The sequence below is a fragment of the Bos indicus x Bos taurus genome, chromosome 3 (genome assembly GCF_003369695.1).
Source record: "Bos indicus x Bos taurus breed Angus x Brahman F1 hybrid chromosome 3, Bos_hybrid_MaternalHap_v2.0, whole genome shotgun sequence".
NCBI lineage: Eukaryota > Metazoa > Chordata > Mammalia > Artiodactyla > Bovidae > Bos > Bos indicus x Bos taurus.
Genome location: NC_040078.1, coordinates 107535801 through 107560820, shown reverse-complemented (window position 1 = coordinate 107560820; position 25020 = coordinate 107535801).

Sequence of the window (25020 nt, the reverse complement as noted above, 5' to 3'; positions counted from 1 at the left end):
AATAAACTTAAAAAAAAATACAGGAAGCAGGGAGGGGAGTCCTGCCATGGTCAGGGATGAGAGGTGACAACAGGGAGAGAAAGAGCTGAACTCGGGATGTAATTGACAGGAAATGTCCATTGGACTTGATTGTTGCTGTGAGAGGTGAAGGAAAGAAGAATCCAGAATTACTCCTAGGTGTGTAGGTTAAGCAAGCAGATGAACAGTGCTCTTTAATGAATAATAGTGGAGAATGCTTTCACTAGGGGCAGCTCAGAGAAGATCATGTTTCGAAAGAGAGGGAAAAAGAAAAACAAAAAACAGATTTTTCACTTTCAGCTTTTAAAGTTTGAATTGTCCAAGAAATATTCAAGTAGAGACATCCAGCAGGGGGTTGTTATCTGATCCTGGAGTACAGTGTACAGGAAAGAGGTACAGATTAAAAATCTGTCTTCAGCATCTAAAGGATATTTAAAGCCAAGGAATGGATTATCCCCTAATGAGAGAAACAGAGGTCCAGGATAGACAACAAGATCCTACCATAGAGCACAGGGAACTATATTCAATATCCTGTGATAAACCATGATGGAAAAGAATATGAAAAAGTATACATACATATAAACTGAACCACTTTGTTGTACAGCAGAAATTAACACAACATGGTAAATCAACTATACTTCAAAAAAATAAATTTTTTTAAAATGAATAAGAGGTTCAAGGGCTGGACCGTAGGGTAATCTGACACTTAGAAGTCAAGCCTTCTGTAACAAGAAGAAATCCTTCATGGTCTTCTCCCTTCTCGTGCGCCCCGCTGCACTGCGGGATCAACCGCAGAGGGAAAGAGCGAACCCACAAGACAGTTTTTAACTTCATTTGAATACTGTGTGTACATAATTAAAAACATTTGGCCCCCAAGATTAATAACCCCTTTTACATCTTCCTTTGACAGTTGCTCTGATTTGTCGGGCGGGACTGGCGGGCTGGGTGCTTTTTGAGTTGATTAACACCTCCACGTTGCTTTGAGCAAAAGTGTGGGGCGGCGACAGAAAAATGCCACATTGCAGATGCCCGACTTGGGGATGGGACTCTGACTTCACGCCTCTCGCTAGAGGCAGAGACTCACTTCTGACGGAGGGAAAGTATTACAAAAATATATATGTAACACATATTCTATTCCTGATTTAGGTCTATAATCTTATGAGCCAGACTGTAATGAATAAAGTTATAATTAGCCGTAGATGAAGAACACGCAGCCGTGTTTTCTAGGGTGCACTTTAGGGCTCTGATCCAATCTGCACATTTACAAGTTGTGCTATTTGCATCGACTGCTACGGACTCCACTCAGAGACAGAAGAGGCTGCATTACTGACAGTGTGTGCAGCTTGCTTATCTCTCTACTACACCCAGTGGGGGCAGGGAACTGCAGGAGGAAGGAACAGCCAGGAAATCCGGAAAACACTACCCCATCCTCACAGGATAGCTCCCCAAATAGCAGCATCCGTGTCTAGTCTATGCCAGAAAACCTGTGGCATTCTCCCCTAACTAGATCTACAGATCTACTAGACGACATGGATGGAAATTGACATGAATTGCTGTGACATGGGCTGTGTGACCTTAGGCAAGTCACTTCCCCTCTCTGGGCTCTGGTTGTCCATTTGCAACCAGAGGACTTGACTGTCTCTAAGGACCTTTCCAGCCTCAGCATCCTGAGGGTCTATGATTCTATCAAAAGAGAACCAAGTAGGGTGGTTAGCAGGCAAGGTCCATGCTGCCAAGGAGTCTTGCTACCCATACCTTCTCTGTGTTTTGATGCAGAATGAAGCAGTGTGCTGGGAAATGTTTAACAACTGGCTTTCCAGTGAAAAAGCTTGGATTTGTAGTGTTTGCCAATTTCTGAGGTGTAAATACTCCCACCCCAGAGGATTTCAACCTACCCACATGATGTCCCTGAATAAGGAGTTGGGAAAAGATGCACAGACTGGCCCTCAGAAGCTGGCACTCTTGCTGACTGTTGCTCAGCACTTATGGTATGTGTGGGAATAACTGGCGAGTCACCCTTTCTCTCTTCTCCTCCACTTCTTCTGGTCAAAAGATTTAAGTAATGGCTAATACCACATGGCAGGTAGGGAAGACACTGACTTTGATCCCTCGATGAGTTCTCCTGCAGTATGACTCTTGAGGTGACTGTGGGCCATGGCCTCAAGTTTAAGGGTACAGGCTCTTGCCAGACATCCAGGGTCCAAATTCTGGCCTTTTCTCTTATCAGCTGTGTGGACTTGCTCAAGTGACAACCTCTCTGATATGAAGTGGGGATAGTAAACACACTTATTTCAGAGGTATTATCATAGTTCAGGGCACCACAGATTGGGGGCTTAAGCAATTATGGTTTATTTTCTCAGTTCTGGATGCTGGAAGTTCAAATCAGGTTGCCAGCATGACCATGTTCTTTCGAGGACTCCTTTCCTGGCTTGCAGACAAGCATTTTATTGCTATGTCCTCACATGTTGGAGAGAGACAGCTCTGGTTCTTAAAAAGGCATCATTTCTATAGGATCAGGGCTCCAGATTTAGGAGCTTGTCTAACCCTAATCACCTTTTTAAAGCCCCTATCTCCAATATAGTCACATGGGGAGGTTAAGGCTTCAATATATGAACTTTCAGTTCAGCTCAGTCACTCAGTCACGTTCGACTCTTTGCAACCCCATGGACTACAGCATGCCAGACTTCCCTGTCCATCACCAACTCTTGGAGCTTACTCAAACTCATGTCCATCTAGTTGGTGATGCCATCGAGCCATCTCATCCTCTGTTACCCCCCTTCTCCTCCTGCCTTCAATCTTTCTCAGCATCAGGGTCTTTTCCAGTGAGTCGGCTCTTCACATCAGGTAGCTAAAGTATTGGAGCTTTGGCGTCAATCCTTCCAATGAATATAAAGGACTGACTTCCTTTAGGATTGACTGGTTTAATCTCCTTGCAGTCCAAAGGCCTCTCAAGAGTCTTCAACACCACAGTTCAAAAGCATTCATTCTTTGGCACTCAGCTTTCTTTGTATTCCAACTCTTACATCCCATACTTGACTACTGGAAAAACCATAGCTTTGACTAGACGGATCTTTGTTGGCAAAGTAATGTCTCTGCTTTTTAATATGTTGTCTAGGTTGGTCATAGCTTTTCTTCCAAGGAGCAAGCGTCTTTTAATTTCATGGCTGCAGTCACCATCTGCAGTGATTTTGGAGCCCAAGAAAATAAAGTCTGTCACTCTTTCCATTGTTTGCCCATTCATTTGCCATGAAGTGATGGGACCGGATGCCACGATCTTCGTTTTTTGAATGTTGAGTTTTAAGCCAGCTTTTTCACTCTCCTCTTTCACTTTAACCAAGAGGCTCTTCAGTTCCTCTTCGATTTCTGCCATAAGGGTGGTGTCATCTGCATCTCTTAGGTTATTGATATTTCTCCTGGCAATCTTGATTCCAGTTTGTACTTCATCCAGCCCAGCATTTTGCATAATGTACTCAGCATATAAGTTAAATAAGCAGAGTGACAATATACAGCCTTGACGTACTCCTCTTCCAATTTGGAACCAGTCCATTGTTCTATGTCTAGTTCTAACTGTTGCTTCTTGACCTGCATACAGATTTCTCAAAAGGCAGGTCAGATGGTCCCATCTCTTGAAGAATTTTCCACATTTTGTTGTGATCCACACAGTCAAAGGCTTTAGCATAGTCAGTGAACCAGAAGTAGATGTTCTTGAATTCTCTTGCATTTTCTGTGATCCAACGGATGATGGCAATTTGATCTCTGGTTCCTCTGCCTTTTCTAAATTTAGCTTGAACATCTGGAAGTTCATGGTTCACATACTGTTGAAGCCTCACTTGGAGACTTTTGAGCATTACTTTGCTAGCTTGTGAAATGAGTACAATTGTGCAATAGTTTGAACATTCTTTGGCATTGCCTTTCTTTAGGATTGTAATGAAACTGATCTTTTCCAGTCCTATGGCCACTGCTGAGTTTTCCAAATTTGCTGGGGTATTGAGTGCAGAACTTTAACAGCATCATCTTTTAAGATATGAAATATGAACCTCCCCAAACTGAACACAATTCAGTTCATAGCAATATACCGGGATTAACTGAGTTAATATATGTAATGGGTAGGCACTCAGTGGATGTTAACTGTTGTTATATATATATATATATCCATATATATATATATGGATTTTCCAGGTGGCTCAGTGGTAAAGAATCCACCTGCCAAAGCATGAGATGCAGGAGATGAGGGTTCGATCCTTGGGTGAGGAAAATCCCCTAGAGAAGGCAATGGCACCCCACTCCAGTGTTCTTGCCTGGAGAATCCCAGAGACAGAGGAGCCTTGTGGGCTGCTATCTATGGTGTCGCACAGAGTCAGACACGACTGAAGTGACTTAGCAGCAGCAGCAGCATATATAAATGATTATGAATTTAACTTTGAACAGTATCAAAGATAAGACAAAAGAAGGAAAACAAAACAAAAGAAAAATAACTTCGGCACAAATTTTGTAAGTCTAAAATTGTATTTTCGGGCAAGAGCCTAAGACCCTGAATCAACAAGTGTCTAATCTGCTGATCAAGTCAATCTAGCTATGGGTCTAGAAGCTCTGCACTTGAATTTTGTGTTGTGCTCTGGGAGGGAGTGATGAGTCTTTTATTTATTTATTTCATTAAGTTCTCACTCTGCCAAGCAAAATACCACTTTCCTCATGCTTATTATAACTCCAGTCAATTCTCTTGACAACCCTGAGAAACAAATGGAAGGCCCATTGTTCTCATTTTACAGATGGGGAAACTAAGACTCTTAAGTATCAGGACCTGATCTGGAACGTGAGCCTCTTGACTCCAAAGCTTCCCTGAAGGGTGTCAGTGGAAATGACAGATGATATTCTCATAGCCACATACACACACCGTCAGCATGGGGGCTGGGGAGAGGAGAGAGAAAGGGGGGGTGTTGATTGCTCAAACATTTTTATCTTTCTTGGGCTTCCCTTTAAAAGTGTGTTAGTCACTCAGTCCTGTCCAACTCTTAGCAACCCCATGGATTGTAGCTCACCAAGCTGCTCTGTCCATGGAATTCTCCAGGCAAGAATACTGAAGTGAGTAGCCATTCCCTTCTCCAATGCATCTTCCAGACCCAGGGATTGAACCTGGGTCTCTCACATTGCAGGTAGATTCTTTACCATCTGAGCCACCAGGGAAGCCCTTTCCCTGTCCTCTAATCAACAGGGTAGAAGTATGGCCCTTTGAGCATAATGGCATCATCCATGACAGTTAGGACAACAGCTTATGCTGAAGACAGGAAACTTCCCTTGGCATCCTAAGACCTGGGAGATATTTGTCAGAACTTTTAGAATGGTTAGGGGGCTTCCCTGGTGACTCAGATGTAAAAAATCTGCCTGCCAAAACAGGGGACTCAAGTTCGATCCCTGAGTCAAGAAGATCCCCTGGAGAAGGGAATGACAACCCATTCTAGTATTCTTGCCTGGAGAATTCCATGGACAGAGAGAGAGGCACCTGGAGGGTTACAGTCCATGAGGGCGCAAAGAGTCAGACATGACTGAGCCAGTAATACTTTCACTTTAGAATGATGGAAGGCACCTTGCTGCCCTGGTCCAGGTTCTATGTGGATTTGGGGAATCCTTTTTATTGCATTCCCTGGGGTGTGCTGGTCTTCTAAAGGATGCTCTGATTTCCCAGAATGGGGCCAGGTGTGCTGGCTGGAACTTGGTAGGAATCAGAAGGGGGCATTCTGGCTTCTGGTCTCCACTCTTCTGCTGGGGAGCCACTTCATCCTAGACCAGCCTCTACCCTTCTCCTTACTGGGCCTCCTTGTTTCATCAGTGTGGAAAGAGGAGGGGGCACTTCCAGCTTTGAAATGTCAATGATTCTTTCACAACACCTTCACATTTGCCAAGGATCTTGGCAATGTTAACCAGATATAGGAGTCCTCAAAATGTGTGCATGAATCAGATCCTTGCTGTGCATCCACGTGGTGTAAAGCAGAGGGTCAGGCAGAATGTGACTAACCAGCCTGTAATTCATCATAAACTCCTAGATGTTTACAGAAGGCAGGAAGGGAGAAAGAGGGAGAGAGGAGGAAGAGAGGGAAAAGGAAGGAAGGGAGAGAGGGAAAGAGAACAGAAGTGGTTCAGAGCAGGCACACAGCGGTTGGAAGCTGTGAGTTTGAGCTTCCTCTCCTCCCTGGCAGCATGACTTTGGACAAGTCACTTAACCTCTCTTGGCTTCAGTTTTCTCATCTGTGAAATGGGGATAGAAAGGCCTACCTCACAGGGTTAATGGAGAACTATTAAAAAAACAAATTCAGCCAAGTACATTTTAAAGATCTTGTTGATGCTATTCAACAATTCATGAACCAAGCAGCATCCCATTTAGTGGGTAGAAAGGAGCTCCAGGGAACTGTGCAAATGAAAGACTTTTATAGGTAGAAGGCAGCAGGGACAAGGAAGTTATACCAGGTTGATTATTGCAAGGTTCTTTTCCTTTCATGGATGACAAGAATCTCTCAGATTGACCTAACTTAAGGTTCCACTGGACTAAGTTAAGGTTCCATCTCTGGGAAGGCCAAAGTTGTAATTAAATCCCATTTGGGGCATGCTGTCTTGGTTTTTTGCTGTTGTTATTGCTGCTGGTATTGTTTTTTAATTTTTATGGGAGTATAGTGGATTCACAATGTTGTGTTAGTTTCTATCGTACAACAAAGTGAATCAGTTGTACATTTATATATATATATATATATATATATATCCACTCTTATGTTGTCTTGTTTTTAATATGACTCCATGAAATAAAGTATTTGAAGGGCTCAAGATGTTGCTGGGTGCTTAATATTCACGCCTGAGTGTTCAGTCACTCAGTCGTGTCCAACTCTTTGCAACCCTATTGACTGTAGCCCTCTAGGTTCCTCTGTCTATGGGATTCAACAAGCAAGAATATTTGAGTGGGTAGCCATTTCCTTCTCTATGGGACCTTCCCGATCCAGGGATTGAACCCGCGTCTCCTATGTCTCCTGCATCTCCTGCTTTGGCAGGCAAATTCTTATTAATAACGGGGATTAATAACTCAGTAAGGTATGAAGCAAAGAAAGAGAGAAATGAAAGGCTGTGGGAAGACAGGGAGGGAAATAGGATTGAACCCCTGCTCAGCTTGGACCAGGCCTTTCCACATGGAGCACCCCGAGAATCACAGAAAAGTTGATCCTGGAAACTGAGAGATGGGGCTGCTTTGTCTTTTTCTTTCTCAAATTTGGAGACATGAAGCGAAGCCAGAGATGGGGATCCACTTTAGACTACCCCAGATTTCAATTGCTGCTGCTTATGCTGCTTTAAAATACACCCCCAAATAATCAGCTACACCTCACCTGAGACTCGTGCTCACAAACACAGGGCACGCACCTCTCCCGGCATTTTCAAACGCTCTCTTGCACACCCACAAGCACATCCACATGCATACCCAATGAGGTCTGAGCGGCCAAGGTCACTGCTTCTCCTTGTGAGAATCACAAGCAGTTACCCTTTTATCACGTTGAATTGATTATCTTAGCATTATTTTCTCCAGCTCCCCCACCCCCACTAGCCCCAGTTCCTCTGCTACATGCTGTCAAAAGCCCGAGCTCCTCTCTTGCGTGGCACTTGACATAGCTCATCATACAGTGGGATGTTCACGGTTATTTGCCTACTATCCGCCTCCCCTCCTAGGCCCTGCTGCTTCAGAGTCTGGGGGACCGAATAGGTTGGGCTTCTCCTGCACCTTGCACCGTGCCCAGCATGCAGTAAAAGTTTCAGAAACATATGTCAAATGTTGAAAGGAATAAGTGAGCACAGCAATGAGTCTTTCCAAGTGCAAGGTCTCAAAGCCTCAGACACTCTCCTTTACCTGTACGATATACCCCAGCCCCTGTGTCTAGGGCCTCCACCCTCTGACTCTGTTCTGTAGCATCCTTGGAGTCCAGCCTTCTCCCATGGCAGTGGGAGAAGGGCCTCTCTCCTGGCAGACTAGACAGGGACCCCACTGCGGCCTTCTCAGCTCCACGCTGGGATTTTTATGTCTGTTATTATTAGGATCCAACTACTCCCAAGAGGTCTCCAGGCCAGGGACCCCCTTTTCCTCTAAACCTTCCACCCTGAGCACTGCCCTTTGTCCCTTTCCAGCCTGACTCAGGCCTCAGATTCCCTCGAAAAATTTTTTTTAAATCTCTGCCCTCTTTCAGCGGACTCGGCTGTCTCTAATAAACAGAACATGAGCGGCTACTGCTGCTCCACCTTGGAGCAGCACTGGGGCCTCTTGGGGAGCCCTGGCTGCCTCTGTCTTTGCCAGGCAGGCTCCCCTGTAACACCCATCCCCTCCAGGCTGCCTGACCCCCACTCCCAGAGCTGGGCCATCCTGCCCCCCTTCCTCATTAAGTCAGCGGCTATCGCTTCCTGGAGCCTAAGAGGCGACAGAAGCAGCTGCCTGGCTTTGCAGATCTGAGCTGGCCCAAGGGGTTGATTAGCATATTGTTGTAGGGAAGGAGGTCTGGAGCAGCCTTTTTCTTATTGACAGTAAATAGCGTTACCTAAAGGCTCTCCTACCCCTTTAGCCGGCCAAAGGCAGCCAGAAAAACACGAAACACTGTCCTCCTCCCTTTACTCCTCTGTCCTGGTCGCCCCTTTGCCGACCCCCTCCCGTCCTCTCCCCTCCCCTCCTTTCCCTTTCTTCCCCCCTTTTCCCTGTTCTCTTGCCCTGCTCACCTTCCCCCCCTCCACCCCCCATGCTTGCCTTCTGTCTCTCCTTCATCCCCACCTTATCCCTCTTGTTGCCTCCCCTCCTTCTCCCTCTCTCTTTCTCTCCACCTCCTGCTATCTCCACCTTAAATCCATCCTTTTAAAAAACGGCAAACACAGAAGTCACCAAGGAAAAGCTTCTCATCTCCTAAAATGGAGATGCGTGCCTCCCTTACAGCTGGGGGCGACTTCACTGGCCCTCCGGACCAACTTCACTCTGTCTGGAAAGCCACCGGAATGACAAATCTTTGGACAAATTACTGATTTCTCATCTAATTTACATCCAATTAGTGTGAGTGAAATGAATCATGTGGTCAGCCCCTCAGGGGAAGCATTGAGATAACAAATGCCCAGGGCTTCTTTCCTGGGGAACTGACGGGCCCTTGGGAAGTCCATGATTTACCCCTGGGTCAGAGGCCCCCTCCCTTCCCCCAGGCAGGTTACCGAGCCCATAGATCACCCCACCCCCTCCCTGCAGCTCGGACAAGCCCAAGGGAAGGCAGGTTGGTAAAAAATGGGTGGGTGAAAGCCACACATCCTGTTGATCCCCCACCATGGAGGTCCGAGTCAGGTTAGAACCAAGCCATGAGTTTCTATAGCAAGTGCCCATTTGTGGGCTCGAGGCCCTCATACAGAGAATCTCTGCCATCGCATCAGGACCTCATGAGGCGGGTGGTCCAGGGCTCTGATGACCCAAACTGGCATTTGATGCCACTCACCTTGTGCCAGGCCCTGCCTTTACTGCTCTGTAGCATCTTAACCCTCTTAACTGTCACAGCAAAAGGACCTGAGGAGGCAGGTACTACTAAGACTCACTTTCCAGGGACGGAGGGTCAGAGAGGACTTGCTCAAGGTCACAGAGGAAGATGCAGAACTAATCTGTGTGTGACACCAGAGTCCAGGCACTTAACCATTGTGCTCTGTGGGCTACACCCATTTTGCAGAGGAGGAAAAACTGAGGCTCGGAGGGGCCGAAGTCGTTGCCCAAGGTCACCGCGCAGTTTTGGCAGAGAGGGAAGGTCAAACCCTGCATGCGAATCAGCCCACTACTCAGGACATGGATGGAACCCCTCCAAGTCCAGGCAGGTGGCCACCACTGCTGGGGGTGAATGCAGAGAGATTATCAGAGACCCTCCCAGCTACTGAGAAAAAAAAAAACCAAGCACACACCTTGTGATGACTGGGTCATCACTCGCTTCTTCGTGCACGGAGAGCAGCAGACGGAATTCAGAAATGTTTCTCTAAAACAAGAAAAGATTCCTCTCCGAGATGGTTTGAAGTGGGAAGCAGGGGCGCACGGGGGGGTGGGGGGGTGCGGAGCGGGGGGCACGGGTTTCTTGTCTGAACAGTGCAGGAGCTGCGTGTTTGGGATGAGTTTGATCTTCCTGTGTAAACTTGTTTCTAGTCTGCTATTTAAAACCTGGCATATGGATGGGATCTCAGCTTCCAGTACTGGCAGTTCTTAACATTCACAGCGACTAAATAAAAAGGGAATTTTAAAAACCAAATGCAGTTTTACCCCATAACGAGGCAAAGAAAGAACTACTAAGAAGTTAACAACTTCCAAACTTGGGCCCAGCTTACCTCTAAATGTGGAGGCCTCTCTGGCGCAGAGTGGGGTGGGGAGCAAAGGGACCAGCATTTTCTGAGGACCTAGCAGAGGCCTAGGTTTTTGTGCTGGGGCTCAACCTGCGGCTCAGGGTTCAGGTTAAGGGCACAGTCTTTGCAGTCCACCAGCCAGGCTCTGAAGCCCAGCTCTGCCACTCACCACCTGGGTGACCTTGGATAACTTACCCTCTCTGAGCTTCAGTTTCCTCTGCTATAAAACACGCCTGAAATAGGACCCTAATCCCAGTTCTGCCACTTAACTAGCTGTGTGACTTTGTAGAGTTTCTTAAACTCTTGGAGCAGGCTGTTGTGAGGTCTGTGTGAGCCAGTGCTTGTAACGCATGGAGCATGAAGCCCGGCACACGCTAACTGGGCAAGACACCGTAATTATCAGCCATAATGGGGGCAATGGGTATGAATTTCTTTATTTTTCAGCTTCTGAGCTTACAGACAATGCTGCACATGGAGGTGGGTGTCCAACACATCTCTTTCGAGGGGCTGAAGATAAACTGTGATCCCAGGAATGTGGTGAGCAGAATCGAAAGAGAGGCCTGGGGTGGGTGGATGCGGAGAGAACAGAGCCTGGAGAGAAGGAAGCGGGACTCCCAGAGGCAGAGGACTTGCATCACCGCAGGCTGGAGTGATGCAAGCAGGTTCCAGGGAGGGCAAGTGGGGTCATTCTTCTTTGGGTCCCCAGTAACAACAGCAATTAAGTGCTCACTACATTAGCCTGGTGGCTCAGATGGTAAAGAATCTGCCTGCAATGCAGGAGACATGGGTTCGACCCCTGGGTTGGGAAGATCCCCTGGAGAGGGGAAAGGCTACCCATTCCAATATTCTAGCTTGGAGAATTCCAAGGACAGAGGAGCCTGGCGGGCCACAGTCCACAGGGTCACAAAGAGTCGGACACGATTGAACACACATTCAGGTGCCTGCTGCTGAACTTAATGCTATGTGAGCTTAGGTTTCTTCCGCCCCACATGAGCCTCAGCGCGTGGAAATGGTATTATCAATTTTGAATAGGAAACAGAGACTCATAGAAGTCAAGGCCCAAGGTCACACAGCTAGACAGTGAGAGACAGGACAGGAACACCAACCCAGGGAGTCAAGCTCACATTACTGTCTTAAGAAGCAGGTCTTGGCTCCAGGGCGCATCCTGTCACAGAGAAGAAAGAATTGTACCTGTGATGAGAAACAGCAGAAATGGTCCCTCTGGTCCAAGTAGACCATCAAGTCAGTTCAAAGTCTCCTGCCAGCTCACTAGGAGCAGAGACCGTTCAGACCCATTCAGGATTCCTGGTACCCCAGAGCAACCCCCTCAAGACACCAGCAAGAGCCCATTCATCCCTTGACCAGCCCTGCCAAGCGGGCCATCACGCCCTAGATGGGGGCTGCTCCAAGCAGAGTGACAAAAGCTGCTTTGTGTGACCTCAGTTTCTTATTCTGTAAAATGGGAAGATCACGGCACCTACATCAAATGCTTGTCCATGAGGGTGAAGTGGAGCAGCTGGAGTTCCCCATTCTACAGTTGCTGTTCTCAGTGATGAAACCGAGGGCAGAGCAGCAGAATGAATCTCTAACCTGAAGCAGGAGACATGGCTCCTACCAACTATGTTAAATTGAATGGGCGTAGGTAGGCTGAGCTGTCTGGGGGGCGGAACTCTGGTCTGCAGAACTCCGTAAGGTCCTGGGTCATGGCTGACTCGAGTGTCCCCAGACATGTTGAACTGCCCTGCTTCTCGGGGGCCACTCCCAGATACACCTCACCCCAGCTCCCCATCTCTCCATAGCATCCTTTGGGAGGAAGAGCTTCGCTGTGACTCGGAGCTCTGCCCCAACCCCGCCCCGGCACAGAGGACGCGCCTGCTCGGAGTCCCTGCTTCAGAGCCTGCCACTGTCAAGACTTATGGCCGCTGCGTCTCTCCCCCTTGCTGGGTCTGGCTACATCACTTATCTCCCCGACGCTGACCTGCCAGCAGCTGCAGGAGGCTCTCTCCGGTAAGATTTGATTAATGAGGTTCAGCAGCAACAAATCAGTCTTATGGAGCAGCCCTCCCCTCCCGGGGACACACTCTCGCAACAGCCGCTGCATACAAACGGCCAGGCTGGTGTGGGGCTGCCTCCCGGCCCTCCTGCCAGTGGCCTCTGGCTCTGCACCCCGCGTTCAGTGCGCCAGGCCTGGCTGGACTCAGCGCTCACCCACCGGCGTGAACCGTGGCCCGGTGCAAGCAAGAGGTGTTTGCTTTTTTCCCCATATCTTCAAGATAATAGCTAATTGTTATAGTAATGTAAATCATAAGAGCTACTATTTCTGGACTTACTGGGTGTAGGGTACTTTGCTAAACACTTGATGTGATTTTATTTAATTAAGCCTCTCAATAACCCTAGGGAGTGGAGTTTTTATTATCCCCATTTTACAGATGAGACAAGGAGGTGTGTGTGGCCTGATAACTTGCCCAAAGTCACACAGAAAGGGGCACAATTGGGGTTTGAACCTGGCCTTTAATTATACTTCTTTATTTGTTTGAAGTCTTAAAAGTCTTTGGAAATATAAGGAAAGCTATAGTTCTTTTCCTTGGAAAAATGAACATAATATATACATGTGTTAGTTGCTCAGTCGTATCCGACTCTCTGCAACCCCATAAACCGCAGCCCACCAGGCCCCTCCGTCCATGGGATTCTCCAGGCAAGAACAGTGGAGTGGCTTGCTATTTCCTTCTCCAAAAGGAACTACAGAAAGAAAAAAAGTGAAGTCGCTCAGTCGTGTCTGACTCTGCGACCCCATGCACTATATAGCCTACCAGGCTCCCCCATCCATGGAATTTTCCAGGCAAGAACACTGGAGTGGGTTGCCATTTCCTTCTCCAATGCATGAAAGTGAAAAGTGAAAGGGAAGTTGCTCAGTCGTGTCCGACTCTTCTCGGCCCCATGGACTGCAGCCCACCAGGCTCCTCCATCCATGGGATTTTCCAGGCAAGAGTACCGGAGTGGGGTGCCATTGCCTTCTCCTAATATATACATACTGCCATTTAATTTTAGTATTCTCAGACGCACCTACCTTCAACCATCTATCCCGAGGACCCCACCATGCCACACTCTGTGAAACGTAGGCACAGTCCTTACCCCTCTGGGCTTCCATCTCTCCTTTAGGACAGGGGACTGGGAGGGGTCCCACCTCCACCAGCCCACCCCTTTCCTACTCTTTACATCAAAAGCATGATACCCAAATTCCGCTTCCCAGTCTTATCTGCTCGCTCCCATCTGGAAAGTTTGTATCCTTGGAAGGCAGAACTGTTTTTCTCTTTGGGTTTCCAACCACTATATGTACATCACCCCACCCCACCCCTTCTCCTTACCCCGACCGTTTTATTGGAACTGTTTGCTTCTCAAGTAGTTACAGGAAGCCTGTGTTCTGTCCATTCCTTCGCAGCATAATCCACGCATCATTCAAGTGCATGTCCCTCCAGCCATCAGTGACCCCAAGTCACCTTCCCAGGAGCCTTTCTGGAGTGGGTGTCCTGCTCAGCTGCTGCTCAGACCCCCCACAGCTCCTCTCCCTGTCTCCCCCAACCACCAGGCCTTGATCCCCACGCTTTCTTTGCCAGCTGAAGGGGCTGTAGATCCCCTGCTCCAGTCCCCTCTTTACCTTCCCCAAAGCCTCACATCCCAGAAACATTTGTCAGGGATTTGCCAATAGTCACTTTTTCATCTGCTGGGGCAAGAGTCATCTTTGCATATAGATGTTTTGTAATAGATGCTGCATTGATTATGTAAAGTTCTTTTGGGAATCGGCTGGCCATTTCTGGGTCCTCACTGACTGGGTCCACCTCCAACACACGTCTCGAATCTCCTGGGTGAGGAGCATCAAACCACCTGAGCCAGGGTCCAGCTGGAGGGGGCACAGCCCCAGATGGTCTCATGAGTGAGTGACAGGGACAAATGATTCTACCCATCTGAGATGGACTCACATGGCCCGTTCTACCTGGGACCAGCGGGCTGAGGAAGGTCCATTGAATCTGAGTATGACTTGTTCCTTGTTTGGAAATACTGATGACGATTCTGGTGATGAACATGTTTTATACTTTGCAGGGTACTACGTAAAGTGGGTTCCTCTGTGAGCCACATTACCCTCACTACTGTGGCGGGGGAGGCTCTGTTATGATGGCCCCTTTATACAGATTTGGAGAGTACAGCACTGGGAAGTGATTTGCCCAGGATGGCACAGTTCACACGCGAGAATTCCAGCCTTCGAGTCCAGCTCATTCGACTACGAAATTGTGCTTTTCCTCTTACATCATTTTGTTCAAAAGCTCACAGCGGGAGAGGGGGATTTATCAGATGCTCCCCCAGTGCCAGTGCCCTCCAGGAGCATGCAGGAAATGGCACGGAGTGGTGTGCATTTGTGCTGGGGAGAGACGTGAATAGCTATGTGCGGGCTGCCTGGGAGTGGTGGGGATGTGTCTGCAGTGGAGCATGCCCGTGTGTGGGTTGGGTGAGTCTGAGCGAGTGGAGTGTAAGGGGGGCTGAGAGCCTGCCTGTTGGGGGTGTGTGGTGTGTGGCATATGTATACGTTCGATGTGAGCCTCCCCTGCTTCCTCCTCTGGTGGATCACTCTGCACTTAGTCTTCAGAGCCCAGAGCCTATGAGCTAAGTCTCTTGTTGTTACTGTCATTGTTCAGTCTCTAAGTCTTGTCCAACTCTTTGTGACCCCATGGACCACAGCACACCAGGCTTCTCTGTCCTTCACTAGCTCCCAGAGTTTGCTCAAACTCATGTTCATTGAGTCAGTGATGCCACCCAATCATCTCAACCTCTGTCACCCGTTTCTCCTCCTGCACGCAGTCTTTCCCAGCTTCAGAGTCTTTTCCAATGAGTTAGCTCTCCGCATCAGGTGGCCAAAGTATTGGAGCTTTGGCATCAATGAATATTCAGAGCTGATTTCCTTTAGGATTGACTGGTTTGATCTCTTTGCTGTCCAAAGGACTCTCTAAGACTCTTAGGACAAGAAGACCCAATGGCTCACTCTATGCAGACCATCTGGGAATGCCTATAAAACAATGCTAAAAGAAAAAAAAAAAAAAAAAACCCTGCCCATTCTCCCTCCAAATAGGTTCCCTATAATCTAAAAAATATAACAAACTAGTGACTATAAAAAAAATAAAGAAGACACAAACTAGTGGTTACCAGGAGAGAGGAGGGGGAGGGCCACTATAGGGATGAAGAGTGGGAGGTACAGATTTCTGGGTGTAAGATAGGCTACAAGGATATATTGTACAACACTGGGAATATAGCCAATATTTTGTAATAACTGTAAAGGGAAAGTAGCTTTGAAAAAAATTTTTTAATTTTTGAAAAGGCTCTCCCTGCAAGCTCAGGACATGACCCAAGGGTTGGGAGTTGCTCTCTGGAAGTACCTTTAGGATCAGTAATCAGGTCACCCAGAAAAGAAGGCCTTGTAGGTGTGGAACGTGGACACAGAAATATCCCAGTAGAATCAGACCAATTGTCCCAGATGGCAGAAGTCAGGTGAGGGAAGAGCAGCCATAACAAATCCCTGTGGGACACAGCGCCTCGTGCCACTGTGCCCAAGGGCCATGGGGAAGTATGCAGGACGCTAAGGCAGGTGCTGGGGATCCTTTGTCCCAGGGAGACTGAGCCCCGCATGGGGTCTGGCTGTTGGCCTCCCATCGGAAGGCATAATAAGTGATCCCTGGACTCTCCCTCTGGCAACCTCCAGCTTTTGGGCTGACAAGGTCCGTAAGGCCGCCTCACGGATGGCCCCTGACATCTTGCAGTGCCAGGGTCAGCTCAGAGAGAGGCCTGGAGGTAACCCCTCTGCCCGCCTTCCTGGCCTCTGCTTTCATGGTACACTTGCTGGTTTCAGCTGGGCCCAGACACTCTGAAAACAGCCCTAAACCATTCATGACTCTGTCTATAGCTGAGCTGTGGGAGGGAGATGGAGTCCAGTCAAGCTGCTGGGGTACCTAGTAGGGATAAGCCACGGCCAGCAGAATCCCCTTTCCGCCTGCCCTGAGGCTGGCATCCCCTACAGCAACTCTGGAGCTCTCCCTGGAGCTTCCTGCTCTGGCTTCTACCTGAACTTGGCATCCCCACATGCCAATTAGAGTCACACCTCCCATTTAACCAGAAGCACATTTTCCAGCTTGTTCCTCCACCAGGCTGGGCTCCAAATAACTCTCGTGGTTGTTTCCTGAAATCAAATCCAACCTCAAAGCATGAAGATTTGCCATTATTAAAGACGAGCAAAAGCATATGCCCCGGGCTCTGGAGAGAATTTCTAATGAGGATTCCAAAGATCACAGCCGACTCACGAGCTCTTGGAATCCGATGGGCCCTTAGCAGTCGCGGAGCCCTCTAATTACGCTCCCTACACCGCTCAGCTGTACCCACCGCCAGGCCTGAGCCACGTGGCTCCCACGACAGTAGTCTGTGTGATCTAGAGATGGCGTTTAAAGCCAGAGTATACCGGGGAAAACCAGGCATGGTCAAAATGACCTTTACCAGTCCCTTAGGAGGGAGACCCATCTCAGTAAATCCAGAACGGTGGGCTTTCCTTCAGTGTCGGAACAAACCACTTTTCTTTGGGTTAAGCGCCAGATGAGGTTGTTGGCTTGATGGGAGGGGCTAAGTTACGGGAGAGATGCATGTCGTGAAGTGCTAGAATCACCCTCAGGGTGATACTCACAGGAAAAGAGGTGCAGAGAATTGAAAGCCACTGAGGAAACAGCAGGATCCCTCTCCCATCTTGTGCTTGTTTTAGGCCCAGCCTTGAGTAAGATGGGTGTGGGAACCCCACTTTAGTCTTTATACACACTCTTTGTTATTGTTATTATTATGATTATTATGCTGTGTGCACACACGTGGTTTAATTCAAATACATGAAGTGTGATCTCTCTGGGAGACTCATTCTGTGCCTGATAGTATATTTACATCCTTCAAGGCTACTTCCGCATTCCAAATGCCACTTCTTCCAGGTGGCTCTCCCTGATTGCCTTGGCAGGAACTGGTGTCCCATAATAATCTCCTGCAGTTGATTGCCCAAATCGCCCTGTGCCTCATATCATGGCAACTATGTATATGTCTTATTTCCTCAAATAGGCCAGGAAGTCTTCTGAGGGCAAGGTCCTTGCCTGTTTCTGCTGTGGTCAGTGTCTCCCACACACTCCCAACAGCAAACGTTGATTCAAAGACTAGATATATGAATGAATGAACAACAAAATTGGCTCATCTTGGGGAATAAAAACATCTCTGCTTTGCTAATACCAAAGTCCTATGCTCCTGGACTTAAGACACTCTGGAGTGAGAATTCCCATTTTGACCTGACTGCTAGTAGTTCAGCTGGTAAAGAATCCACCTGCAATGCAGGAGACCCTGGTTCTATTCCTGGGTCAGGAAGATCCCCTGGAGAAGGGATAGGCTACCCACTCCAGTATTCTTGGGCTTCCCTGGTGGCTGAGATGGTAAAGAATCCACCTGCAATGTGGGAGACCGGGGTTTGATCCCTGAGTTGAGAAGATCCCCTGGAGGAGGGCATGGCAACCCACTCCAGTATTCTTGCCTGGAGAATCCCCATGGACAAGGAGCCTGGTGGGCTACGGTCCATGGGATCACAAAAAGTCAGACACAACTGAGCGAATAAGCACACAGCACACACCCACATAGTTTCGATGTTGTTGGTGAGTGGGCCTCTATGCCATCCCCACTGCCTTTCTCCTAGAAACTGCCTTCTCTACTAGACTCCTTCCATTCTCCTTCTTTTTAAACATAAGCTGTGCTGGGTCTTGGTTTCAGTGCACAGGCTTCTCTACTTGCAGCATGCAGGCTTAGTTGCCCCTTGGCATGTGGAATCTTAGTTCCCTGACCAGGTATCAAACCCATAGCCCCTGCATTGGAAGGCCGATTCTTAACCACTGGACCACCAGGGAAGTCCCCTAGATTCCCTCGATTCTAATGCACCATGTGGTACACATCTGCCCAGCAATAGGAGCAGAAGGCAGGAAGAACAAACATTAATATCCCCATTTTAAGCATAAAGAAACAAGGTTCAAAGAGGCTCATGTCTGGTCTGCAGTCACATGGCTCCTGAACAGCAGGGCCTGGATTTTTGTGAACCGAACTACATCTGCTTTTTCTTCTCTTTTTATTTAATCACATGTTACCTCTGGATACAGATGCCATTCCGCTCATAATAGGAATCCAGCTGTGAAGGGAGCCCCACCCCTCCCAGACCAACAAAAGGCCAGCGGGCATGGTCCTGATAACTCTTGTCCCATGGGAGTGCACGGTAGGAAAAACAATTTTGGAGTCTCCGCGTTGAAGGCCTGCATGTGGGTGGCAGCAACTCCAAATGTCCCCTTACAGAGGCCCAGTCACCTCCCTGACCCTCTGCCCAGGTCCCTTGAAAGTGAAGGTGAAAGTCGCTCAGTCACGTCTGACTCTTTGCGACCTTATGGGCTATACAGTCCATGCAGTTCTCCAGGCCAGAATACTGGAGAGGGTAGCCTTTCCGTTCTCCAGTGGATCTTCCCAACCCAGGGATCAAACCCAGGTCTCCCAAATTGCAGGCGGATTCTTTAAAGCTGAGCCACAAGGGAAGCCCAAGAATACTGGAGTGGGCACCCTATCCCTTCTCCAGTAGATCTTCCCAACCCAGGAATCAAACCTGGGTCTCCTGCATTGCAGGTGGATTCTTTACCAACTGAGCTACCAGGGAAGCTCCCAGTTCCCTTGGTATGCTGAAATTTCTATTTCTGTCACTGCACACCACTGGCTGGGTCCCCTTTCTTACTGCTTCTTCCCACCCATTTGCCTGTGACCGAGCTCTGTCCCCAGTCCCCCCAGAGGGATGGAACAGCACAAGGAACGAGGCTCTGGAGCAAACCTGGATTCAAATCTAGCTCAGCCTGTTTAGTACTTGGCTGACTGAAAAGTCACTTAGCTGCTCTGAGCTCAGTTTCTTCTTATATAAAATCAGAATCACAACACTCACATCAAAGCTTTGCTTATAAGATGTTAACGACATGTGTAGCTGAAATTCAGACCTGTGTGGAGGGCTGCCGCTCAGCAAGCTTCAGCATCAGACCACCTTGGTTCTACCCCCATCTTCTACTCTAATCCACCAACTGTCTGTCTCTGGGAAAGTTACTTACCATCTCTAAGCTTCAGACTCCTCACCAGTAAAATAGGGATAAAAATAGTACCTCACTCGTGGGGCTGCTTTGCGATGAAAGGAGTTAATTTACATTCACAGCTTAGCACGGTGTCTGGCACTTAACCAGGACTCAGTAAATGTTGCCCATTAATTATTAGCCAGTACTAATTTTGCTGATAAACTGGCGGACAAGTCTGGTAGGAGTTTGCATGAGGTTTTGACTAAAGGGGTAAGAAGGAAAGTACGGTAACATCCTGAGGTTGGTCCTTGGAGTAGCTTGGGGCCAGATCCCTGCTGAGGAGCTGACAGAAGGCAAATGAAAGTGCAGAAGCAGATGTCAGGTACCCGGCCACAAAGGGTGGTACAGGATGGTGCAGTGCACAGCATCTCTAGGGAATCTAAGATATCTGTTTACTAAGCAGCTACTGTGTTCCCAAGCTTGTGCTTGGTGCTGAGGATTGAGTGGTGAATGGGAGACACAGCCCCACCCTCCCCAAGCGCACCATCTGGAATTGCCTTTGGAGCTGCACCACACTCTGAGGCACCCCCGCCTAGGGGCAAATCCTAGAGGTCTCAGGCAGGAGGATATACCCTCCTCAGCCAGGTCCAGGCTGCAGACGTTCCTGGAGGAGTTTAGAGGCGCAGATCAAGGAACTGATGCCCCAGGGGGCTTCCAGAAATAATAGGTGAGATCGTGAAAGGGCAGACATCCTATAGGTGGGGTGAATTTAGGGCTATGATGCTGAAGGAGCTATGTTTTTACCTAAGAGCCAGAAAAATGGGGGTGGAACAAAGGTGCAGAATGGGGGGCTGCATCCTCAGAAAGGGATGGTTTAGGCCCTGGGCAGGGTCTGCCTGTAGACCCAGACTCACTGGATACGCCTCCCACCCACCACGATTCCTTCTGCACATGCGTGTTTAAAACAGCCACGCACACTGAGCTACCTGCTATGCACTCAGCAGGCATACACCAGAGAATCCTCTCCACCCACATGCCACCCCCTTCCCACACCCCTCGCTCTAGCACCCTGTGGGCTCTGGGCCCCCAGCCCCAGCACTGCCACTGAACTAGCTATGTGACTTAGTTGAGTTCCTTAAACTCTTGGAGCCTCAGTGTCCCTTTTCTGTAGAACAGGAACGGTAAGAGTCCCAGATCTCACAAGGTTGCTGTAAAGATGAGATGAACTCATGTATGGCGGGTCCTTAACACTGTCCCTGGTACTTATCAGGGTTCACCCTCATCCCACCCCACAGACCACGGGTCCCTCTGTGGAACCTGTGTCTGCCAGCGATCACACAGCACACATGGCACATGCTGCCCTGGACATCACAGCGTCCAGCCCTGGAAGACCATCCCACCAGGCTAGGGTACTGCCCCACATGTCACCCCCAAAACTCCAGGTCTACCTCCCTTCTCTCAGGGATCCTCTGGAAGGCCCAGTGGTGGCAGATTGGCCAGGAGTGCCCATAGAGCCTGAGCCACCAGACGTGGCCTAGGAGCAGCTGTGCAGGTGGGGGCCAGGCAGGGTGACCCCAGGCCCAGAGGTGCCTCCCTCCCCTCCAGCCCATCCCTACAGGAATCATTCAAGACTCTAGTCTCACAGCTGCTTCCCCACCTTCCCCCATCGCTCTCTACAGCCTTTGTTATCTCAACTACTTTAAGAGAGTTCTCTTTTCTCCCCCTCGACTCCTCTGATGTTAATCTCTCTCCATAAATCATACCCTCTAATCTTTTCATCACCTTTCTCTGATTAAAGCAGCCTGGGGGTTGGGAGCCACAATCCTCAACTAAAAAGCTTTGATGTCCAAACTCAGGCCTGAGACAGGGCAGGGTGGCACTGGCTCGTGGTCACCAGCCTGCATGGCATGCCTGGCATATGCACTGGCCATGCGGCCACGTTCCTAAGTTGTCCTGGGCTACCGGTGTGGCTCGGCACCTCGAGGATTTCACAGATCTCTTCATGAATATTTCTCACTACATACTGGATGTCATTATTCTATTGAGAATCAATTAGCCCAAATGTTGTTATGACAGCTACAGAAAAATGATATTTTTAGCTTTGCTTTATGCTGCTCTGTCTCTTCACAGAATTATTGAAAACCTTAAAACTGATCTAGTGGCGACACGGGCCTCCGTGGCAAGCTGGGAGCGATTGATCTGGGACTAGGGAATTCTGGGGAGCGCTAGGCTTTTCTCAATGAAGTAGGAGCTCGTTAGAAACAACTCCTGGGATGCAAGGCAGAGTGTGACCTCAGGCAAGATACTTAGCCTGTCTGAACCTCGGTTTCTGCATCTGTGAAATGGGAATAACAATCATCATCGCCTTCGGTGTTGAGATGAAGATGAAATGTGACAAGGCATAAAAAGCACTTAGCGAGGCATGGGACAGCACCTCCGCAGGCATTCAGTGTGTGAGTGGCCCTACTGCCTGAGGGCTAAGCAGGGGGTCCTGCGGCCAGGCTGTCTCAGTTCAAGCCCCAGGTGACCTTGGATGGATCACTTCACCTCTCTGTGCCTCAGTTTTGTCCTGCATAAAATGGGATTCATCATACTTGATAATGTTGTTGTAAGGAGTAGGTGAGCTAATATAAGTAAAACACTTAAAAATCCTACCTGGATAAAAAATGTCAGATCTTTTTAGTGCAGGATGACTGCCACTGCCTTCTGCTTCCCACCTTTCTTCAGCTGACCCCTTAGCCCAGAATCTTTCCCTTCCAATCCTTGTACTTTATATCCACTGAATGTTAAAATCTAGCTCAACTGTCACCTCCGCTGCTATACCTGGTAGATGGGGACCGGGACACTGGTTCCAATAATCTCTGGATGAACATGGACAAGGCAGTTAACCTCTTTGTCTTAATTTCCTGGTTGGTAGAAAAGGGCTAGTTAATCATTTCTTTACCCCTGAGATGAGAGGCTGGCCCTATCCAATTCTGAAGCTGGGTAGGTGATTCTGCATGCAAACACCAGTCTCCCTGGATAGCTTCTAAAGATCACCTGCACACTTCTTCCCCCACCAGGAACAGTATTAGGGATTTACAGTAATCAGGGAAGCTGTTTTACGGCAAAAAGAAAAAAAAAAAAAAAAAAATCATCTTTGGCCAGAAGGCCCCGGAATAGAGTGAGAGGAGGAGGCAATTCCAGAATACCCCCTGCAGCCACGTGCTCTGCCAAGACCGGAGCCGGTGTCAGGAGAAAGGTGCTTGCCATCTGAGCACCTTCGCTTCCAGCCAAGTCACACCCCACTCTCCCATCCAGCAGGTTTTGTCCAGCTGGAATTAAACAGCATCTGATGGCTGACATCTTTTAGCAGAGAAATGGCCAGAGGAGCAGGTTGGGAGGTTCCCCGAGGGACCCCAGGGCACTCTGTATCCTCTGCTTGCCACCCCTGGTTCTCTGCCTGAATGAATCCTTGCTCTATTCTAAGGCTCAGTGTGAATCAACCCTTATTTATACAGCCCCCACAGTCCCTTCATTGGGGATTACCTTCTCCTCCATCTCATGTCCCCCACTGCACTCTTTCTGACCACTACTGTAACCCTTGTCATAGCCACTACCTCTGAGCCCAGTTCTTTGTATGCTGGGCTGTCTTCCCTGCTGGACTGTTAGCAAAAAGAGAGTCAAGACTTAGCTCTTACACACTGAGTGTATTTGCTCTGTCTTCCTTGCCTCAACACTGAGCTGCTTCCCAGGCATAATTGTTCTCTCTGGAGACTGCCCCACCCTCTGCTACTCTCTCTTTGGCCTCTGGAAGAGTACCCTGACCATCTTGTGTTCATGATCACCCCGTACAGCTGTCCAGGCTGTTCACTGCACAACTCTATGGCACCATTCACGGAGACCATGTGAGCAATGATCCTGTGTGCCACAGTGGCCTGGCCTGTGCTGGGGACTTTTAAAGAGTTTTATTGATTTGGGGATACTCTGACTTTTGAAGTCCCCACTGTACATAAAAACATGCCCGTAGACTTCAGTGAATATAATTTCTGGCTGTAAAATTTTTTAAAATTTTTGTAATTTGACTTTTGAAATGATTTGGCTATGAGTAGCTGATTTATGTCTGGCGATTTCTCAACAGTATTTCCTGAGGATTCTGGAGAAAAGAGAGAATCAAAGCTGTAAATGGGTTTCAAAGGTAAAGGAGTCTTTATGAATTTAGCCATGGACAATGTTGGCCTGATGTTTTATAGACATTGAATTAAACACTTATTCTTTTTTTCTCTTGCCATTTTCTTTTCACATTTGGGGGTCAATAATCATTTCTTTCAGGATTCAGACTTTTGCATAGGCCTCAAGCATGAATGCAGGCCCTTCCCTCTTTCTCTCCAGAAGACAGACCGATCTATAACTTTGAAAGACACTTTCCTGATAGATTAATGATAAGCAGGTGGTTCCATGCTCCCACTTATTTTTGCAGCTTAAGCACAGTTATTAACTGCTCCCTCTCACTTCTGATGATGCCAGTGTATTTGAAAGTATATGATGCCAATACTTTCAACTGTATGTCACCTTGTTTATAGGGAAGAAATTACCATAGAGAGGAGGCCAGTGGAGGCCCAAACCTGCCCCAGACTCCCTTTCAGGACAGGCTAGAGGCCTTTTTCTTGGTCGCTCCTATGGGGTCCAGGGAAGCCCACCTTCCACCTTTGCATCTACCCCATCACCTCTAGGAATGTACCAGAGATTGCCACAGCTTGCACCGCAGACAGAAAGTCTTTTTCTTCGCCCCCATCTAATGCCTGCTTGCCAAAGTCCTCATTTCCTGCGGCACAAATGACATCTTTCTTAGAAGACTGACAATGGACATTTTCATTTCCTTTTGTGAAAACCCCACTCCCATCCACAAGGAGATGCTCCAGGCCTATGACCCCAACAATACAATCGCAAAATAGTTCTGCACTGATACACATCCCAGAGCCTTTAATCTACATATCTTTAAATCTTAACTCTTTCACAGAATAAGGCAGAATATCAACAGATCAGTCCATCAATCCCTCTTTTAGCACCAATCAGATTGCATTATGATTGTATCCACGGGTCCCCCTCCCTAGACTTGGTTCTCAGAGAGAGACGTGGAGGCCTCATTCATCTTCGCCTTCCCAATGCCAGTCCCATCCTAGCACAGTGAAATGTTTACTGAAGAATGAGGGAATGAGTAAATATGACAGCAATTTTCTGTTAGACTGCGACCTCCTTGAGAGCAAGGACTGTGCTTGTTCATTTCTGTCTCCAACATAGTATGTGATAGCTAATGGCAGAGGCTCAACAGAGGACAGAAACTCATGCAACATTTGATTCAATGGTGGATGGATGGATAGATAGATGGATAGATGGACAGATGGATCATGGAATAGATGGAATCATGGGATAGATGGATCATGGCTGGATAGATGGATGGGTTGAATGCATACTTAGGTGGGTGGATCTTTACCCTGAGAGACTGGTGTCCAGGGAG